The 7,968-nt window shown below is 42.0% G+C and overlaps 1 long non-coding RNA gene across 4 annotated transcripts; it reads right to left on the reverse strand.

Moving 5' to 3' along the window:
- Positions 1-74: 74 nt before the first annotated feature.
- On the reverse strand, positions 75-3,480 carry LOC127935215 (uncharacterized). 4 transcript variants are annotated; one of them, XR_008148006.1, is made up of 8 exons: positions 3,253-3,480; positions 2,193-2,404; positions 1,984-2,067; positions 1,211-1,674; positions 1,028-1,124; positions 830-894; positions 524-736; positions 75-435 (listed from the first exon to the last, which is right to left on the reverse strand). It is a non-coding gene; the product is annotated as an uncharacterized LOC127935215 (long non-coding RNA). The 4 variants fall into 4 exon arrangements; XR_008148008.1 differs by having other exon boundaries at positions 75-736; positions 2,193-2,289; XR_008148007.1 differs by having other exon boundaries at positions 75-736.
- Positions 3,481-7,968: the final 4,488 nt, after the last annotated feature.

The following is a 7,968-nucleotide window of genomic DNA, read 5'->3' on the forward strand; positions in this document are numbered from 1 at the left end:
TCTGAATATATATATATATATATATATGCAACACACATATATTGTTATCTACCTGAATTGAGTCCCTTATATATGTTAAAAATTATGCTATACAAAGAGCATGAATTGAAAACAATAATAATCACAGTACACATACATCTCTGCAGTAAAGCACGGTATGAATTAGTGCAAACAGAATGTCAGGGTGCATAATAATATTGAGTCCAGTCAGCATAACTGATAAGAGTGCAGGGCATATGAGGTTGGTGGGGTGTGTATGGTTTTACTGGTATGAGTTCAGTTCAGTCTGATTGCCTGTGAAAGGAACTTGTCTCACTGTCTGCTGGTGTAGGTTCTGTGATAACGTCTGCCTGATGGTAACAGTGAGAGCAATCCATGGCTCGGCTGGCTGGAGTCTCTGACGGTCCTCCTCACACTCCACCTGGTCTAGATGTCCTGGAGGGCCAAAACATGTATTTAGGGTATGGTAAATCAATAAACAATATATAGTATTTTTATTTATAATTGTTGCACTGGACTTAACATTGATTCTTGTTGGGGATATTGGCCAAAAGAATCCCACCACAACTAGCTCTCGTTGTTTAGCTGTGATGTTTACTTTTACAGGCCGTAACATCTGAGCTGTCGCAGTAGAGCGGTTTGTGAATGCAGTCTTCACAGCAGATAACTGATGGGTTCAGGTAGCAGTGATGCACTCGGTGGCCATTCAATTGATATCTTCATCAATTGGCTTCATCTTAATTCAAACAAACAAACAAAACAATAAGTCAGCAATAACCATTCTAGAGTAATAGTGTTGGTGAATACAGTTGCAGGTGTCAGTACTCACCATATTCAGTCATTTCCTTCCCAAACACCAGAGATGATGCACAGCTTATTTGCTCATTTTAGGAGCTATAAAAAAGATGTATATGTGAAAAACTATAACTGCGGACTTGAAAAGTCTTTTGAGAGATCAACATCAATGTTGTACCACACATAACTGCATTGAATTCAGACATACAAATTGAAATGTGAAACTTTTCACCTTTCTGTCTTTTCTTTTGGGGCACAAGAAGTCCATGTTCATTCCTCATTTCTTTAGGACTGGTTTGACTGATTTTCTTTGCGTTTCTGGTCTTCAGCTGTAAAACAAGAAAATATTTATTGACCCCATGTTTAATCATTATTGTTGTTTAAAAATATAAATAAAGCAGATATAATTATATACTTCAAGCACAAGTTCCTTGGCAACTCTAGTAGGCTCCTGAGTTCATCTATTCACATCAGATTCAGCGTCTGAGAAAATGCCATCATGCAAACTCTCAGTTTCTGCCTTACAACAGAGCATAAAAGAATGTGTGAGTGAGGGAGTACAGGATAAAGATGAAGTGAAAAAGGCAGAGAAAGGCAGAATTGTGTGTATAAATTTAACAGAATGAGAGGAACATTTAAGAGATTTAAGAGAACAGTACTGTCTGTTGGTGTGGATGCTAAAATACTTCTCATTATAGTTATTGGTCTTTGTGTGAACAACTTTAAGTGATCTGATTGCCCAAATTCATTGAAGATCTGATGTGTAGCACTTGAAAAGTTAAACTAGGATTTCCATTCTCTTGCTTCTAAGACAGATGTGTTCAGTAACATCACCACAGAAAGAAAGGCAGACTATGAGGTGTGGACAGATATCATGTACTGTTGAAACAGGAAGAGGCGGCACCAATTTGTAAAGATTAATAAAGAATACAATGGACTTCATTTAAACTTCATGATATGAACACTCTTACAATGGGCACAATCTGATGGGAGCTGTGGTAATGGCCAATAACAGCAGTAGGAGTAAAAGTTGTAGAATTTTGTACAAGTACGCTTGTGCAATATAATATGATTATTGGATGAATTATTACTACTACAACATGCTCTTTGTTGAGTGTTCTTCCTGATGGGCTAAGTGAACCAAAATTTAAGAAACATCAAATGCTGAGAAAAATGTATCTGACGTACCATTGGAAGTGTTTGCCTTCGCAGCTTTTGGTCTTCTTCATAAATGCACAAGATGGTCAAATTCAAATCTCATGACAGGCCTTCCTGAAATATAAACATGTTGAGACAGTGTGTTAAAATGATCTGTGACCAAAATATTTGATTACCACATAATATAAGGATGCGTTCATTAAAGCAAATCAGTTATAACTAAGAGTCTTCAACATTACCTGTGAAGGGTTGATCCTTTGAAGGACTTGTTCAGCCCCCTTGACAGCTTCTTCAATATCAGCATTGGGAGCGTGGAGTTGAAGTTCCCTGTTAATTCTAGCAGAGCGAGAGCGAGAGAGAGAGAGAGAGAGAGAGAGAGATTTTACAAGAGATGGCTTCTTTAAAGATCTGCTGGATTACAGGTTGTTGTGGAGTATGTAATCCGACGTAACTGCAAGACAGAAAAAACACTGAATTACAATTACATCACAAAAAGATATTAAAGGCATGGCAAACTTAGTGGTTACTGTGCTTTACAAATAGTGTAGAGTAAAAACAGTTACTGTGGTAAAATCCTGGTAAGTGTTGTGGTTATTGTGTGTTAGTAAATACAAATACCAGAGTAAAACTATGGTTACTATGGTAAACCCATAGTAAATGTCGTGGTTATTGTGTGTTAGTAAATACAAATACCAGAGTAAAACTATGGTTACTATGGTAAACCCATAGTAAATGTCGTGGTTATTGTGTGTTAGTAAATACAAATACCAGAGTAAAACTATGGTTACTATGGTAAACCCATAGTAAATGTCGTGGTTATGTGCGTTACAAAGTCCAGAGTAAAACTACGGTTACAGTAGGAGAAGCATGGTAAATATGCTGTAGTTACTGTGTGTGTATTGGCTACACATGACGTGGTCAAGCAAAAGTTAGGCTAGTATTGTAAAAATATGATAAATGTGTGGACTTTTTACACGATCACGATTATCACGCGATATTGGGTTGGGTGCTTTGTTGTGCTTGTATTAGTCATGTCTAAAAGCTGAAGACCCATATGTCACATCATAAATTTATTTAAAACTGCAACAGGTCTATAAACAGTACAGGTTAGCTTAGGCTAATGACAATGGTAGGCTAGCTGAGCAGCCCACTGACCCATAATTGGAGCATAAACTGCCCTTTAAAAACACGGCCCTGTCTAACGTGATGCAGAAATACTGAAATAATTAAAACAATACGCTTAACCACGTGATATCATTACAAAAAGAAGAATAAAAAAATATATTTACCCTTGCTTACCTGTTTGAAGGTGTACGCGCATCAGGTGAACTGAACGAGCCTCGCTGGTGACGTCACTGCCGCTGAAGATGATGCGTGTTATTTGGACGCATCTGCTCTCCACCGAAATTAATGGGAAGGATTGGCGTATCATATGCACGCAAAAATGGCATTTGGCGTATGCATTACACGCAAATAGAAAGTGTAAAGTCGTGTTATTTATACGCAGACTGATGAGAACGGGTTGTTAATTTTTCATGTAGCCTAATAATTAATGTATTCTTGAAATTAAATGTAAGGCTTTAGAATTAAGATGGACATTTTAACGACGTCTGCCAATGACATCTTTTTGATGTCTTTTCAAGGAGTTATTGCTGGGTGGGAGTGATTCCACCCAATTCGAACGTTATCACTCGATTGAATGGGGCGTTATCAGCGGTTATCAGCCCATAGAAATGACTATAAATAAAAATATAAATAACTTAAAAAAGTGATATAAATGAATAATGAACAAATAAATTAATAATTCAAGACAAGAAAATTATTAATTACCGACAACTGCTGCTGTGTCTGCTAGCGTTTGAGTCATGCGCAATTGCGCATCACTGTAATAAATGATAAGCCATGTCACAAAAAGGATGTATCCCTCTGGTGCCGAAAAGAGAAAGAAGAAAAGGTGGCTTGACGTTGGACGTTCGAGAGTCTCAAATTTAGGGACCGTCTCTAAAGTTACATGCGATATTGTGTACACTTTTCTAACGTCAGTAGCATTTGAGGAGTGTAGATTTGTCAATAACTGACACAATACAGACTGGATTTAACCGAACGTGTTCCTCGTTTATTTTCCTGCTCTCTCTCTAGCTTACACTTGTGCACACTGGTGTACCCCGACCACACCCACCTTCCCATGTAACATCACCCTTAAAAGGCTATAGCATTTATCAGCTATGAAATAACATTTATCAACACTACATCCCTTCCCTTAAGCTAACACTCACCAACTGAACATATGACTAAACAGTATAACAGGTAACACTGTAATAACTGTGACGGGCATATCTAACCAGTTACATAGTCCTGATAACGTGGGTTAGGATGGCTAACTCTCCCTGAACGAGTCACTACAGGTTGGGCAGTTTGAGCGACAACACCAGTGGCAGGTGCTTCGCTCTGAGGTGGTGATACTGTAGATGACAAGAGGTTTGTAGGAGGTGACACTGGTGGAAGTGGCCTGTAATCATCTTCTGAACAATCAGTGGACGCAGGCTCTTGAACACCGAGTAGCAGACGTCGATTTCTTACGTATTGTCTGCCCTGAGAGGTCACCACATAGCTGTTAGGTTGAGCAGCATGGCCCTGTACAACTGCCAGTTTGTCGAAACCACGAGCCGTCTGCATCCTTACTGTCTGACCCTGTTCGAGGGGTGGCAGGGTATGGGCATTGCGGTCATAGTATGCTTTGCTTTCCTTTCTCCTCCTGATAAGAGCTGCCTGGACGTTGCTGCATACAGAGGGCATCAGCCTGTCTTTCAGCTCAGGAAGAAAAGTTCTCGTCCGTCTAGAGAGGAGCAGTTGGGCAGGTGATGGCAGGTCAGCGCGTGAAAGGTTACGCAGGTGGAGTAAAGCAGCCTGAATGTCACTGTGCTCTCTATGGCATTTCTCTAGCAAATGCTTGGCAGATCGCACTGCACGTTCTGCAAGCCCGTTGGATTGTGGGTAATATGGGCTACTACGAATGTGCTCAAAGTCCCATGCACGTGCAAAACCAGAAAATTCACTACATACAAACTGCCGTGCATTGTCTGTCATGAGCGTCTGAGGAATGCCGTGGACGGCAAAGTGTCTCTTAAGTTTTGCAATTACAGTGACACTTCTCATGTCAGGTAGGTGGTCAAGCTCGAACCAACCGGAGAATGAGTCCACTAGAACCAAATGCATTTTTCCATGCCATTCAAATATGTCTGCCGCAGTGAACATCCAAGGAAGATCAGGGACATTGTGTGGTTGCATCGGTTCATGTGATTGATGTGGTCTAAGGGCGTTACAAGGTGCACAACGAGAGATTGCTCTCTCTATATCATCATTCATCGTGGGCCAGTACATTGTTTCTTTTGCCCTGCGTTTTGTGGCCGCCAGACCTGGATGGCCTTGATGTAGCTGAGTCACGTAGTAACTTTGTAGCGATGGTGGTATCAGGAGTCTCTGTCCTCGAAAAATCAGTCCATCATCAACAACAAACTCCTCTCTCATGGAAAAGAACGGGCGGAGGTCATGTGAGAGCTCTTTGAAGGAGTTCGGCCAGCCATGCATTATCATGTTAACCAGTCTTTGGCATGTGGGATCAGATTTTACAACAGTTCGGAGTTCCTCTGTCCGCTGTGATGAGAGAACTTGAAGTGTCATAACCTCTAGTAGGTCATCCGAAAGGGGAGGGTCAGTGGAGGGGAGATGAGCACGTGATAGGGCATCAGCGACAAAGAGTTCCTTGCCCCGTTTATAAATCACGTTGAGACTGTAACGTTGGAGCTTGAGCATCATACTTTGAAGACGTGCTGAGGCAGTGTGTAACGGCTTTTTTAAGATTGTGATGAGGGGCTGGTGATCTGTTTCCACGGTGACAGGTCGACCATAGATGAAGTCGTGGAACTTCTTAGTTGCAAATACTAATGCCAACATTTCTTTCTCGATTTGGGCATACCGAGATTCAGTTGGCGTTAGGGCGCGTGAAGCAAATGCAACAGGAGCGCCCTGCTGAAGACACACAGCACCCAGTCCATGTTGGGATGCGTCAGCTGAAAGGATGACAGGTTTGGTGACATCAAAGTATTGCAATACTGGGGGACTGGACACAGCGTCCTTCAGCTTTTGGAAAGCGGCATCCTGCAGCTCATGCCATGACCATTCCACATCCTGCTTCAACAGTTCACGTAAAGGGCCTGTAACATCACTGTATTGTGGAATGAATTTTGATAAGTAGTTGGTCATACCAAGAAATCGTTGTAAGGCCTGTTTGTCCTCAGGTTTTGGCATTTGGCGAATAGCTGTGGTCTTGTCGGGGTCGGGTTTGACGCCATGAGCAGTCAGGAGATGGCCTATGTAGGAAACTGAGGTGACACGAAATTTGCACTTGTCGGGGTTTAATTTCATGTTACAGCTGCGGATTTTGTGGAGTACCTGTTTCAGTCGCTCATCATGTTCCTGTAGTGTGCAGCCCCAGACTAGTATGTCATCTACCACAATTTGACATGGTTGTGCATCAAAGAGCTGCTCCATGGATCGCTGGAACACTTCACTGCCGGTGGAAATTCCATACGGCATGCGCAGGAATCTGTACCTGCCAAAAGGTGTCATGAATGTGGTCAGCTTCGAGGATGCCTCGTCCAAGGGGATTTGCCAAAATCCACATTTTGCGTCGAGAATACTGAAAACCTTGGCACCCGGCATGTCAGCGATGACCTGCTCAATGGTTTTCAGTGGATGGTGGGGCCTTAGGAGTGCCTTGTTGAGATGCACTGGATCTATGCAGATCCTTACAGAGCCATCTTTCTTTTTTGCAGCGACCATGGCAGACACCCATTCAGTGGCTTCGGTTTCAGGGGTGATTACACCCAATGTAGTCATTCTCTCAAGCTCTGCCATGACTTTCCCTTTCATTGCTATGGGCACTTTCTTAGGTGCACAGACAGAGGGCGCTATTGACATGTCTAATCGCATGTGATAAACAACAGGCAGTTTGCCAAGCACTGTGGTGTCAAACAGATCACTGAACTCTTGTACCTCTGGTTCTTGGTTTTGTACAGCATGCACATGTGGTCCTAACTGTATCAAACCCATAGCTATAATGTCTTGCAATCCTAGTAGTGGTCTGACATTGCGATTTACCACATGGAATTTTAGTTGGCCTTGTTCGCAATCTAGTATCGTTGTGCCCTCAGTATTGATGGTTTGCCCACCATATGCAATAAGATTGACTTTTTCAGTATTGTTTATGTGAGCTGAGGGTGCGATGAGATGTAACTGGTGGGCGGATATAACGTTGCACTTGGCACCTGTGTCCACCTTTAGTTTCAATTGGCCAAGCCCGTGAGTCAGTTGCACTGTTGTGAATATTTCACCTTTCTGCGAAACATCATCCACTGTCTCACAATAGAAGGTGTCCTCAGGGGCATCCAGATTCGTGCCTAATTCATTCACCCGATTAGGCTTGTAGTTTCTGAATTGTGCAGTAGTTCGTTTGGGATGGTAATCACGAGTTTGTGACTGTGGCGCCGTTTTGTATGATGGAGTTGATCTACAGCATATTGCAAAATGGTTCCATTTTCCACAGTTGTTGCACTGTTTATTGAAAGCAGAGCACTTGAGTTTATCAGGGACGTGATATCTGTTGCAATTGATGCAGCGCTCTTGTATTGCACATACTTCAGTCTCGTGTTTCAGTTCTTTTGTGCTCTTTTCAGATTGCTCATACAACAGGCATATATTAACTGCAGAGTCCAACGTCAGGTTTTTTTCGCGGAGCAGCTGTTTCCGCACGCCGTCACTTTCAATCCCGCAAACTATGCGGTCACGGATTAGCTCATCATTTAAAGTTCTGAAATCGCATTTTTTTGCGAGTAACTTTAAAGTGGAAACATACGACTGAATGGACTCACCAGGTTTTTGATTAGTCGTGTTGAAGACGTGTCTGTCCATTATAATGTTCTTTGTAGGCAAGCAGAGTTCTGCAAACTTTTTCAG

Source organism: Carassius gibelio, chromosome A19 (assembly GCF_023724105.1).
Source record: "Carassius gibelio isolate Cgi1373 ecotype wild population from Czech Republic chromosome A19, carGib1.2-hapl.c, whole genome shotgun sequence".
NCBI lineage: Eukaryota > Metazoa > Chordata > Actinopteri > Cypriniformes > Cyprinidae > Carassius > Carassius gibelio.